The sequence below is a fragment of the Chenopodium album genome, chromosome 8 (genome assembly GCF_948465745.1).
Source record: "Chenopodium album chromosome 8, dcCheAlbu1.1, whole genome shotgun sequence".
NCBI classification, from domain to species: Eukaryota; Viridiplantae; Streptophyta; class Magnoliopsida; order Caryophyllales; family Amaranthaceae; genus Chenopodium; species Chenopodium album.
This window is the reverse complement of record NC_137841.1, coordinates 61882698-61895429: the sequence shown is the minus strand read 5'-3', so window position 1 is coordinate 61895429 and position 12732 is coordinate 61882698. Positions and strand designations below refer to the sequence as shown.

Here is a 12732-nt window from a genome sequence, read left to right as displayed (position 1 = left end):
GTGAACATAATATCATGTGGCTAGGCGAACCTTAAATACTATAGAACCTTGAATTTTGATTTACTTTGCATAATATAGCATGGCTAGACGACGCGGTTCTGGTTCTCGGTCGAGGGACTCGCGCCGGGAGGACGAGCCTGCTAGCGAGAGTGAGGACCTTCCGTCCACGTCCAGACTTGGACCTCTCCTAGAGTGGGATGAGCACACTCTTTTCTTCGCTCCTGCACACCACCTGTCGAAGCGAGTACGACGTGGTCTCGAGAGTAGGAGGACCCGTAGTCACGGTTCGAGCAACTCTACAATCGGCACGCTTTACGACCCATTTTTCAGTAGAGATGACGCTTTGCGACAACTTTGGGAGTCATGTGGGTTAACTCCTCTTCTTCGGGCCACCCGGGCCATGTTTTCCTACGATGGGGGTAACCTCGTCATTCGGGCTTTGGTGGAGTTCTTTTAGGACACCACCAACACTTTCCACTTTCAATGGGGTGAGATGACAATCACTCCAACCGACTTTAGTCTCATTACGGGACTGGAGTTTCAGTCTACACCGCTACCGTTCGACAGCGACATTACTGTTTACTCGCCGATTGTTCTGGAGTTGTTGGGTCCGATTGCAGTTCGGGCCCGTGACGAGGCTCAGTCGGGACAACTCAGTTCCCGGTGCATTCGCTGTTGCACGCTGGTAGTGGCTTTCGAGGATGATGCGACCACTCGCGAGCAGCGGGTGCGCATCTTTATGTTGATCTTGCTGCCAGGGACCTTTTCCCCTGACAAGGGTAGTCAAGTGCTCCTCTACCAACTTAGATCCGTTCGCGACCTTCACTTGGTCGGGACATATGACTGGGCCAGTTTGGCCTATGCCGATTTCCTTCTGGGCTTGCGACGTTCCTGCCGTCACAAGGCCTTGTCAGGAAAGATCGCACTTTCCAGCTTCTGGAGGGTCGTAGAGGTATATTTCTGTCCCTTTGAAATTTAACTCTAGACTAGTGTAAGCTTTTACTGATTTTCGTTACTTATGTAGATTTGGTTCTACGAGTATTTCCCTTCACTTGCGCCAGCGAGACCTTCTCCTCGCGAGCTCCCTATTGCTGCTAGTTGGGGAGGTCACCGCGGTCAGGTCGAGGTTGCACGTCTTCGAGAGTTGATCCTCTCGGTAGGTTCTTGTGAACATTTGCCTTTTAATTATCATTCTTTTGTTAGCATCTATCTTACATAGATGTTTTGTAGGAGCCTAGTGTGGTCTACCGACCCTGGTCTAACTTTGCTGACCTGTGCTAGCCGCACAGTACACTACCGAGCGTCGCTACTTTTAGGGGACATACGACGCTGTGGTATATCTAGGAGAGAGAGTGTCCATCCAGCACTCCTCAGACGTCTTTGTCGTCCCTGCTCGTCCGCCTCGACACATGTTCCATGAGGCGTTGTTGCGCGATCGGGAGAGTGGATCGTCTCGGGGTACTCCCTGGCGGTCCTATGTCCATTTGGAGCAGAGCTATGAGGAGGAATTGTTGCCTTTGCTAGCGCCGGCCCCTGTCCTGTCTGAGGAGGCAGCGGTATGCTTTTGCTTTTCTCTTTATTTTTCACTAGGTAGCCCCCAAGTGAATTCTAATCATTTGGATTTATTCTTATCAGGCTTGGCCTAGGGAGTTTGTCCCCCCGAGGATGTCCATTCGTTACCAGGGCATGTTCGGGCCGATCGAGGAGATGATTCCTCCAGCTGCTGAGGAAGAGCGTTTTGTGGAGCGCTCTATTCCTCGTCACCAGACTTGGGTGAGCTTACGCATATTTTTGCTTTTATGTTTGCTCTTGTATCATTACTGACTTTTTTCTCTTGACAGTTCTCTCGCGAGGTGGTGACAACTATGGCGAGGTGTATAGACGCCTTTCGCAGCCAGCTCGTGGGGTTGCGGAACCGAGCCACCTGCCGGAACAACGATGTTGAGGATGTATTTCTCTTGTATTTTTTATTGCCTTTCATTATACCCTTTACTTGATATTTGAGTTGATTTATTTTTGCAGAGACGGCCTATTCCTTCTCCACGCACTCGCTCGAGTCCCGAGCCTAGGAGAGAGTCGACTAGGTCCGACTCGAGGCGTTGCCGCACTTCTTCTAGTGGCCGGGATGGCCGATCAGAGGCTGCTCCTATGGAGGACTCAGCTTCCTCTCCCGAGGAGGTTCTTGCCGGGCCGACTGGCCGAGGAGGGACGACAGCGACTCCTTCGATGGGTGGTGGGACGTACGAGGTTGGCTCGTCGTCGCAGCAGCCCTTGCAGCTCCAGCCGTTGTCAATTGGGTATCAGGGTGAGTCGGGTTGGACTGGCCCTGAGCTGAGGTTTCCGGCGGCTGATGGATCAGGAGATGGTGAGGGGCATACTCCCCGTACTACACAGTTCTTTGATATTTTCAACGTTCCTCATCATTTGCAGCCTCCCGCACCGTAGTTGTACCTGTGTTTATTTTTATTTGACTTTGTAGGACTTTGTCTAATTGTATTATATTACTCATACATTAGACATATTGTATATACGAACTATTTATGTTAAGCCTGTTTTATCTTCGTATTTTATACCTTTGCATTTTATTTTACATTTTACGTGCATGTGAGTGTGTGCGAAAAAATAGTAACTTAATTTTTGCGCAAAAATTTCCGTCATTTTTATTATTAATGGAGGGTATCGACTTTCTCCCGAAAAAGAAAGACGCAAAAGAATCGAAGTGTTTAATGGTGCATGTTGAATGAGCTTAGGCAAATATATGCGTTCGATACTGTCCCTCAAGGTGCAAGGAGTAATTTATCCTAAACTATCTTAGTTGACTCGATAATGAAAGTATTTAGATAACTTAGGTGCGGAGGCTAAGTACTTCATACTTTGTGATGCAATGATGATTTGATGAGTAATGACTGATTTTGATATGACAAGGAATGCTTCCACGTTGTGTTAATATTTCATGAAAAAAGGTTCCTAAGGGAAGGATTATTTAGTCATGTATCTGTGCAGTGTGTGTAAAAGTGACACTAAAGCTAGGTCGCAAGAGCTAAGTATATGGAAAAGTATTATTTGATAAGAGCCAAATAACGATGACTCTTAGGCTATGTAGGCTAATGATGTAGGGATCAAGCCCCCAAGTCTAGCTCTAAGTAGATAGGGATGAGCATCGGAGATCCCTTGATATGATCATGGTGTAAGTGTGTGAATGTGAAAATGAATGCATTTTTATTATGGCCGCACCTCTTTGTGAGGTTGCCTACATATCCGTTAGGAATCAGGCCGAACGTAGCTCTAGCCGAACCTCGCACAAGTGTGTGTATACCTCAAAAAGGTCTTTTTAAGGGTTGTAACGTGGTTAGACTAAAGGTTAGAGAAGAAGGGGATAAAGGCTCAAGACCCTAAATAAGCCCCCAAGTTGTGCAACCTTGCTTTTGAATCTTTGTATTTTTATGCTTGAGGTTTTCTCACTTTTGAGCTCTCTTTTTTGCTTTCGCATTTTTATTTTCAATTTTTTTTTTGGTAAGTGTGGGCAATCCCGATCATGCGGTCTATCACTCACTTGGCATTCATGTTTCTCAGGAACGGTACCGAGCACTCGATAAGAGACGCAATCTGAGACGTGTTCTTATTAAAGATATTTTCATATCAAAGACATTGGAACACTTGCCCTTTTTGTACACTTTTTTTTTGTTTGCTTATTGTTTATTCTTTTGAATCGCTCAAGCTTTTGTATTTTGAAAATTGCATAAGTTGCACACCATCCCTATCCCAAGGTTAAGTAGATGTGGGTTGAAAAAAGAAAGGTTCATCGTTAGACGAGGCTTAAAGTGGTGTATGAAGAAAGGGATTATATTTTTGAAGGGTAAAAGGTAATATATATGATATAGCTACAAGAGGTGCCTCAAATAATGGGTATACCTTGTGCTTAATTCGGCGATTTTTTTTTTTTTTTTTTTTTTTTTTTTTTTTTTTTTTTGTAATACTATGATCATATGCAAGAAATAAAATGCTCATTTTATTAAAAAGGAAAAGTAAATGAAAGTCCTACAAAACAAATCTAAAAGAAAGTGACGGGTGCCTATGCTAGACTTATTCGGGAAAGAGATGAAAAAGAAATAAAAAAAAGGGAGTCATGAAATCTTGTCGTTGAAGCTCGCCTTATGTTTTGTCTCATCATTACTCAAAATTTTTTTATTGTCAATTACATGACTCAAATTCGATTCAACATGCATAGATGGGAAGAGATCATGGAAGAATGAGGGGAATGATATGGATGGAGAAAGTATGTGAAGAGTGGGAAGATGATGTAGATGGAGAGATATTGAAGAAATAGGAATAGAATGAACCCCCAACTCAAATGACGGAAAGACGACTCATGCATGAACCTAAGACATGGTCATGGTGACATATACAAAGTGTGTGCTAAGACTAGTGAGTGTAGGTGACATGTTAAGACTTGTGTCATGACCATGTGGCTAGACTATGTGACTAGACTCAAGCAAAGACTAAGTTAAGACTCTACGTATGTGCATTAAACTGGATAGGATGTGGTATTTTAGTCATAACTTTTGATCTGTGGTCTGATTGGGATGTAACCAACGCCAAATTAAAGATAAAACTCGGGGATACAGATCCATAGGCTGTACGACTCGTAGTTCTTCCTAGAACTCCGGCTATAACCAAAACAAGTTGACGCTTGTGCAGTATACGGGAATAAAAATCCGGGTTGACTTAAAGGAAATATGACTCGATTTAAGGCATATTTATTAGTTTTAATTAATTAATTAAACAAAGTCCTTTAGTCATTGGTTAGTTTATTTAAGACTTATTTACAAACACAAGTCAAACCAAACGGTTAGTTTAGTCACATATAAGTTATGCACACGTAAGAGATGTACAAGTAGTCAAGTAGTCACAATATGATGCAATGAGTTTGCAACCTAACCATGGCTCTAGTTCTCTAAAGTTCAAGGATATGGGTTAGTCGAAGAGGGTCCATGGTTATGATTTGGATGCATCGCGCGGAAGCCTTACCTTTGGAAGGGTTGGCGCGTACGGATGGGACCCCGCAAGTTAAAAACTTGCTTCCACGGTTTGGTGGATTCACAAACTCGGATGTACCCGTCGTTGCCAAGAGCGTTCGATTGGGTAGATGGAGCGTGAACCCCCAAAGGGTTATGGCCATATGTAGAACATATATGGGTTTCAGAAAAGAGAGAAAACTCAATTAGGAAGTAGAATCGAGCCAACAGTGCTAGAAATAGTCAAAACAAGAAGGCAGAGTTCTGGCTCGGTATTAGAAGAACTTGGCGCCAGACTACAGGGACTGTCGCCGCAAAAGAACCCCTGTCGTCAAGCGACAGAATTGTCACCAGGCGACAGAAGCTCTTTACAGGCGGCAAGCCCTGTTTTCTGACGCTAGTTCCTACATGCCTCGGCAGGTATCTGTGTTCTTAGAATTTTCCAGATTTCGCAGTATTATTTCGATTCTAGTTGTGAAAGGTATTTTTCAAATTTCCTACGTGTAAAATCCTATGTTTTTTACTCATTTCGGATGATCTATCCAAATGAGGACCTTTTTATGCATATGAAAATAATGTTAATCAAAATTACGCACATGAAAACTTAGAACTTTTCGAGTCTCATCCGCTCATTCTAAATCACTGCCAAAATAAATTTCAAGAATTAAAATAGAAATCCTCCCCAGTGGAGTCGCCAAAAACTGTAGGGAATATTTCAAGCATCATAACCCCAAGCTTGAACCCCACTGTGATCATACATTTAAGGATGGTGGCGTCCAAAGGGAATGAAAAGAGAGCAAAAGAGTCGCGAACAAGTTTTAGGAACTTGTAAACCAATCACGAGGTGAAGGTTACACCCCTTAACGATCCATGAGATCGTCAACTCCATAAGGTCAAGAAAAAAATAGGGTTCGGGGATGAGGGTACGAATCCAATCTACAAAAGTAAGGACCCGCCTTATAAAATAGGCCTCTACTTCATTCTACTCGTATTCATGTGCACTTTCCGACTAACATACAATCAATAAGTTAATCCTAAACCTGTTTATCTATGTTGGTTGAATATTAATGCACAAATAAATCTATTATTGGTGATCACTTAAATTAAAATCATATTAGCCTAAACCAAATTATTAATTATCTTATTAAGCGTGATTTCAAGTACAATTTCCCTTTAAACATGCATAAAAGGCGTGATCAAGCAATAACAACAATATAAATCAAGCAACTTAAATAATCATCATCATAACGATCATAATAATTATAATAATAATAATCAAAATCCTGTTAATAATAAAGCTTAAATATAATAGCAAGATCCTAGGCATGATACTAACAAGATTAATAACAAATCCTAGCATGTCACTAAGCATAAAAAATCAAAGCTTTAAACCTAACATGGTACTAACATGATATTAGAAAGAAATAAAAGCACCCTAAACATGATTCTAGAAAGCAATAAATAACATCCTAAGATGATACTAGGAATTAAACAAATCTAAGCAAGCGTTCTACATTGAAATTGAAAAGAGAGTAAACTAATTTCTTACTTGGAAGCCTCGTACCTCTTTCTAATAACAAAATACACGCGTTAGTAAACTTCAATGAAATAACAAATCAAATAATTAAATTTAATAATTGAAAGAAAGAGTTAAAAATTTTAGACTGGATTTGAGACCGAACCCTCAGAAATTATCAACCTTTCATGTCTAGGGCGAAGGCAACTTCGAACTTGGCTAGGTGTGTCTAGATCTTGTGTATGCGGTATTGTGTTTGCAAAAAGGGTTGGTTTAGAAAGAGAGAAAATATCAAGGAATCCTTTATGAGAGTTGATCCTTGAAAAAGGGAGGTTGAGGACCCTATTTATAAGAAAAATAGTCCGGAAAAACATAGAATTTGATAAGGAATAAAACTACACGCTATCGCCGCAAAACCACTCTGTCGCGAGGCGACAGACTTATTGTTTGGCGACAGCCTGGCTTTTACGCGCTTTCTACGCGGAATCCGATCTTTAACCAAATTTGATCTACGGAATCTGTACAGAAGCTCAAATCGTATTTTAATAAAATAATAAAATAATAATATTTTATTCCAAATAAAAATCCATCATAATATAATCATTAATCCTAACTCTATTAGAATTTAAAAGAACCTTCTAGAGACTTCTAGAAAATTATAATTAATCCTAATAATTTTAGGAATAATAATTAACATTGGGCCCTCCTCTAAATCATTGGGCCGCATGTAAAGAACAAACCGGGTCTATTTTAGTATTTTGGCCATAACTTCCGCATTATTCATCGGAATTGGGCTTATAATATATCATTGGAAAGGTCTTTGTGAGCCCCATCCAACTACACTATTATTGGACCCTTGTCACGGACCAAATTAAACTAGATTGGCGATTTTCATAAAATAAGGTTGTTTTCAAAAACAGAGAGAAGAGAATTTTAACAAAAACTAACCGCAGCACTTGACTTTTCACACTTTCACCTAATTCGATTATGGTTCGACGCGAAAGGTATTCATCACTGGGTTTGGTTTTGGGGAGACACAGATGGGTGTCTACAGGTTCAAACCTCAAAATTGTTGAATGTATAAAGGATGCATAGCAAAGCTTTGGGATATAAAATGGATGATTTGAAAGGTATAAGCCCAACGCTTTGCATGCATCGAATTTCATTGGAGGATGATGCTAAACCATCAATTGAAAGACAAAGAAATCTTAATCCTCAATGCTTGAAGTGGTCAAGAAGGAAGTTCTTAAACTACTTGCCGCCGGTATCATTTATCCTATTTCTAATAGTAGGTGGGTGGCACCGGTGCAAGTAGTCCCTAAAAAGGGAGGGATGACGGTTATTAAAAATGAAAAAATTGAACTCATCCCTACTAGAACTATTACCGGTTGGAGGATGTGTACAGACTATCGTAGGCTAAACACATCCACCAAGAAAGACCACTTCCCATTGCCTTTTATTGATCAAATGTTGGAAAGGCTAGCGGCACACAAGTATTTTTGTTATCTTGATGGTTATTCCGGGTTCTTTCAAATCCCAATTCACCCGGATGATCAAGAGAAAACAACATTCACTTGTCCATATGGCACCTATGCTTACCGTAAGATGCCACTTGGTTTATGCAATGCCCTTGCTACCTTCCAAAGATGTATGATGGCAATTTTTGCGGATATAATTGAAAAAGAAATGGAAGTTTTTATGGATGACTTCTCGGTAGGGGGAAGTTCTTTTGATGATTGTTTAATTAATCTCACGCGATGTTTGAAAAAGTGTGAAGAGGTCAACCTTGTCCTCAATTGGGAGAAATGTCATTTTATGGTTCAAGAAGGCATTGTTCTTGGCCATAAGATCTCTCATGAGGGGATTCTGGTTGATAGGGCTAAGGTGGATGTAATAGAGAATCTCCCACCCCCTACAAATGTGAAAGGGGTGAGATCTTTCTTGGGACATGCCGGTTTCTATCGGCGTTTCATCAAAAGGAGTGTGATTTTGTATTTGATGATGCTTGTCTAGATGCATTTTGTAGGTTGAATAATGCATTGATCTCGACACCAATAGTGCAAGCTCCGAATTGGAGCCTCCCCTTTGAATTAATGTGTGATACAAGTGACACGGCGGTTGGTGCCGTGTTGGGGAAAAAGAAAGAAAAGAGGGTGCACGTGATCCACTATGAAAGCAAGACATTGAATGATGCACAAAAGAACTACACCACAACCGAAAAGGAGCTTCTTACGGTAATCTATGCTTTTGACAAGTTCCGTTCTTACCATTTGGGTTCAAAGACCATTGTCTACACCGACCATTCGGCGATCAAATATCTCATGTCCAAGAAGCATTCAAAGCCTAGGTTGATGAGATGGGTGCTTTCTTTGCAAGATTTTGATATAGAAGTGAAAGACAAAAAAGGAACGGAAAATTCGATAGCGGATCATTTGTCAAGGTTGGAAATCCGAGATGAAGATGTTGACCAACTTCCAATCAATGATGAGCTCAAAGATGATGTTTTGTATGCTATCCAAGCAAATTCATTGCCTTGGTATGCCGATATAGTGAACTACTTGTCTTGTGAGGCGATTCCACCGGAGTTCACCCCTCAACAAAGAAGAAAGTTGAAGCATGAGTCAAAAAAGTACATATGGGATGATCCTATTTTGTACAAGATAGGGGTGGATGATCTTTTGAGAAGATGTGTTCCCGACGATGAAATTCAAGATGTGCTTCATATGTGCCACTCATCACAATGTGGTGGTCATATGGGAGGAAACAAAACGGCGGCAAAAGTGTTGCAATGTTTGTTATTTTGGCCTACTCTCTTCAAGGATGCATGGGTCTTTGTGAAGACGTGTGACAAATGCCAAAGAACCGGGAACATATCAAAAAGAAATGAGATGCCTCAAAATCCGATCTTGGAATTGGAGGTGTTTGATGTTTGGGGGATCGACTTCATGGGTCCCTTTCCTTCATCTTACGGTAATCTCTACATTCTAGTAGCGGTGGACTATGTTTCCAAATGGGTGGAAGCTCTTGCATCACCAAAGAATGACTCCAAGGTGGTGATGAAGATCATTTTGCTCATTGAACATTCAAGGATTTATTGGCTAAGTATGGAGTTCACCATAAGGTTGGTCTGTCCTACCATCCTCAAACAAGCGGCCAAACGGAGGTATCAAATAGAGAAATCAAGCTCATTCTTGAGAAGACCATGGCTAGAAGTAAGAAGGATTGGGAGGCAAAGCTTGATGATGCCTTATGGGCATACCGTACGGCTTTTAAGACTCCCATTGGAACCACTCCTTACAAGTTGGTCTATGGGAAGTCAGGTCATTTGCCAGTAGAGTTGGAGCACAAGGCTCAATGGGCAATCAAGGCCTTGAATTTTGACCTCAAAAGTGCCGAAGAGAAGAGAATGCTAGACTTGCATGAATTAGAGGAATTGAGAATGAATGCATACAATAGTGTAAGCTCTTACAAGGCAAAGTTAAAGGAGCTTCATGACAAATACATCATCAAGAGGGATTTCAAGTAAGGTAATAAGGTTCTTCTCTACAACTCAAGGTTAAATCTTTTTCCCGGAAATTTTAAATCAAGGTGGAGAGGCCCTTTTCAAGTGGTAAAGGTATTTCCCGATGGCTCAATTGAAGTATGGAGTGAAAGCACCTGTAGGGAATAATTTCAAGCCTTTAAAATCCCACTAGCTTGAACCCCACTTTGATCATACACTAAAGTACGGTGGCGTCCAAAAGGGAAGAAGATAGAGCAAAAGAGTCGCCAACAAGTTTTTTTAGGAACTTGTAAACCGTTCACGAGGTGAAGGTTACACCCCTTAACGATCCAAGAGATCGTCAACTCCATAAGGTCATGAACCAAATAAGGGTTCGGGGATGAAGGTACAAATCCAACCTAAAAGAGATTGAACCTGCCCTAATAATAGGCCTCTACTTTATTCTGATCGTATTCATGTGCGCTTTCTGATTAACATGCAATCAATAGAATTAACCTAAACATGTTTAATCTATGTTGGTTGAATTTAATGCACATATAAATCTATTATTGGTGATCACTTGAATTATAATCAAAGTTAACCTAACAAGATTATTAATTATCTTATTAAGCATGATTACAAGTACAAATTCCCTTTAACATGCATAAAAGGCGTGATCAAGCAATAACAATAAAAATAATGTACCAAGCAACATAATAATAAATAATCAATATCATGAATAAAGTAATCATCATAAAAAATAATAATAATAATATTCATAATCATCATAAATCATAACAATTATAATCATAATCATGTTAATATTAAAGCATAATAAAAATAGCAAGATCCTAGGCATGATACTAACAAGATTAATAACAAACCCTAGCATGTCACTAAGCAATAAAGATAAAATCTTTTGCCCTAAAATGATACTAACATGAATTAATATTAGGAAGAACATAGGAAGCATCATAACAACCATATATATTAGGAAGAGAATAAAAGGCATCGCAGGAATCATATTTAATATTAAAATTAACCTAGACATGATACTAGGAATCATAACAACAATATAAACGTGATATCTACATCGTAAAATCAATCAAATCAATTAAAGTACTTACTTTGATGCCTCGTACCTCTTTCTAATAACAAAATACACACGTTAGTAACTTCAAGGAAAATAATAAACAAAACAACAATTAAATTAATTAATTGAAAGAGAGATTTGGGACCAAACCCTCAGAAACTAAACCTTTCACGTCTAGAGCGAAGGCAACTTCAAATATGGCTAGGTGTTTCTAGATCTTGCGAATGCGGAATTTTGTATGAAAAACTAAGAAAGGAAGAATGCTAAAGAATTAATGTTTGTTGATGAAATCTTGCGAACGAGGAGAATTGGTGAATGATGATTGTAGATGATCGAAAACGGAGTTTTTGATACGATATTTATAGAGAAAATCAGCCGAAAAAGATAATTTAACAAAACAGAGTCTGACGCACGCAAAACAAGGTTGGCGCCAACCCTGGCTAGCTGGCGCCAGGCACCAGTGGCTAGCGCCTGGCGCCAAGCCTGGTTCCAGGCGCCAAGGCCAGGGTTTGGACGCCAAACTGGATTTCAACGCGTTTTCGAAAATCCGATAGATTTACCGTACAGGAAGACAAAATAATATAATTTCTTCGAAAATGCTATTTGATTTTGATTAAAACTCTGAAAAGTCAACAAAGTCAACTTATCAATGCTAATTGAATTAGGAATGAAAAGAACCTTCTAGAAGATTCTAGAAGACTAAAACCATTCCTAATTGCATTAGGAATGATAAATCATATTAGGCCCTCCCCTAGATCATTGGGCCGTACATAAAGCTCAAACCGGGCCCAGTTTAGTAAATTGGCCACAATTTCCTCAATATTCATCGGAATTGGGCTTATAAAATATCGTTGGAAAGGTCTTTGCAAGCCCCATCCAACTACACTACTATTGGACCCATATCATGGACCAACCAAACTAGATTGGCTGTTTTCTAAAAATAAATTTTTCAAAAACAGAGAGAAGAGAAAAGAATTAAAAATATCCGCAACACTAGACCTTTCCACACTTTCGTTTCATTCGATTATGATTCGACATGAAAGGTACTCATCACTGGGTTTGGTTTTGGGGAGACACAAATGGGTGTCTACAGAAGCCCCCACTATGACTGAGTTTGGAGAAACGCAAGTTTCGAAAACAAAAGTCAAAGTATCGATAGGGACGGAGAATGATTCAGAACGTTCTGCGATCCTAAATCAATCTTGTAACGCCGATACCTGCAAAACTAGCATTAGTTAAACAGATAGAAGAGTTAAGAAACGCGTATCTTGCACCGTCGAGCACGCGTCTCTGAAAGTAACCGGTTGTTTTGATGACCTCCTTCAAGCTAGAGAATGCCATCCCGCTTGAAAACCGCTACGCCTGTAACTGCTTCCAAATCAGAAAATTGCTTCGCCTGAAACGATCCTCCCCGCAATGATAATATTCCACGTACTAGGGAATATCATCGAAGATTATTTCTCTTGAAACAATCCTCATCCGCATTGATAATATTCCACGTCCAAGGGAATACTATCGAAGATTATTTCTCTTGAAACAATCCTCATCCGCATTGATAATATTCCACGTCCAAGGGAATACTATCGAAGATTATTTCTCTTGAAACAGTCCTCATCTGCATTGATAA

At 40.1% G+C, this 12732-nt stretch overlaps 1 pseudogene; it reads left to right on the top strand.

The window, feature by feature from the left end:
- Positions 1 to 10057, top strand: part of LOC145643130 (uncharacterized) — a 313811-nt pseudogene extending 303754 nt beyond the window's left edge.
- The last annotated feature ends 2675 nt before the right edge of the window (positions 10058 to 12732 follow it).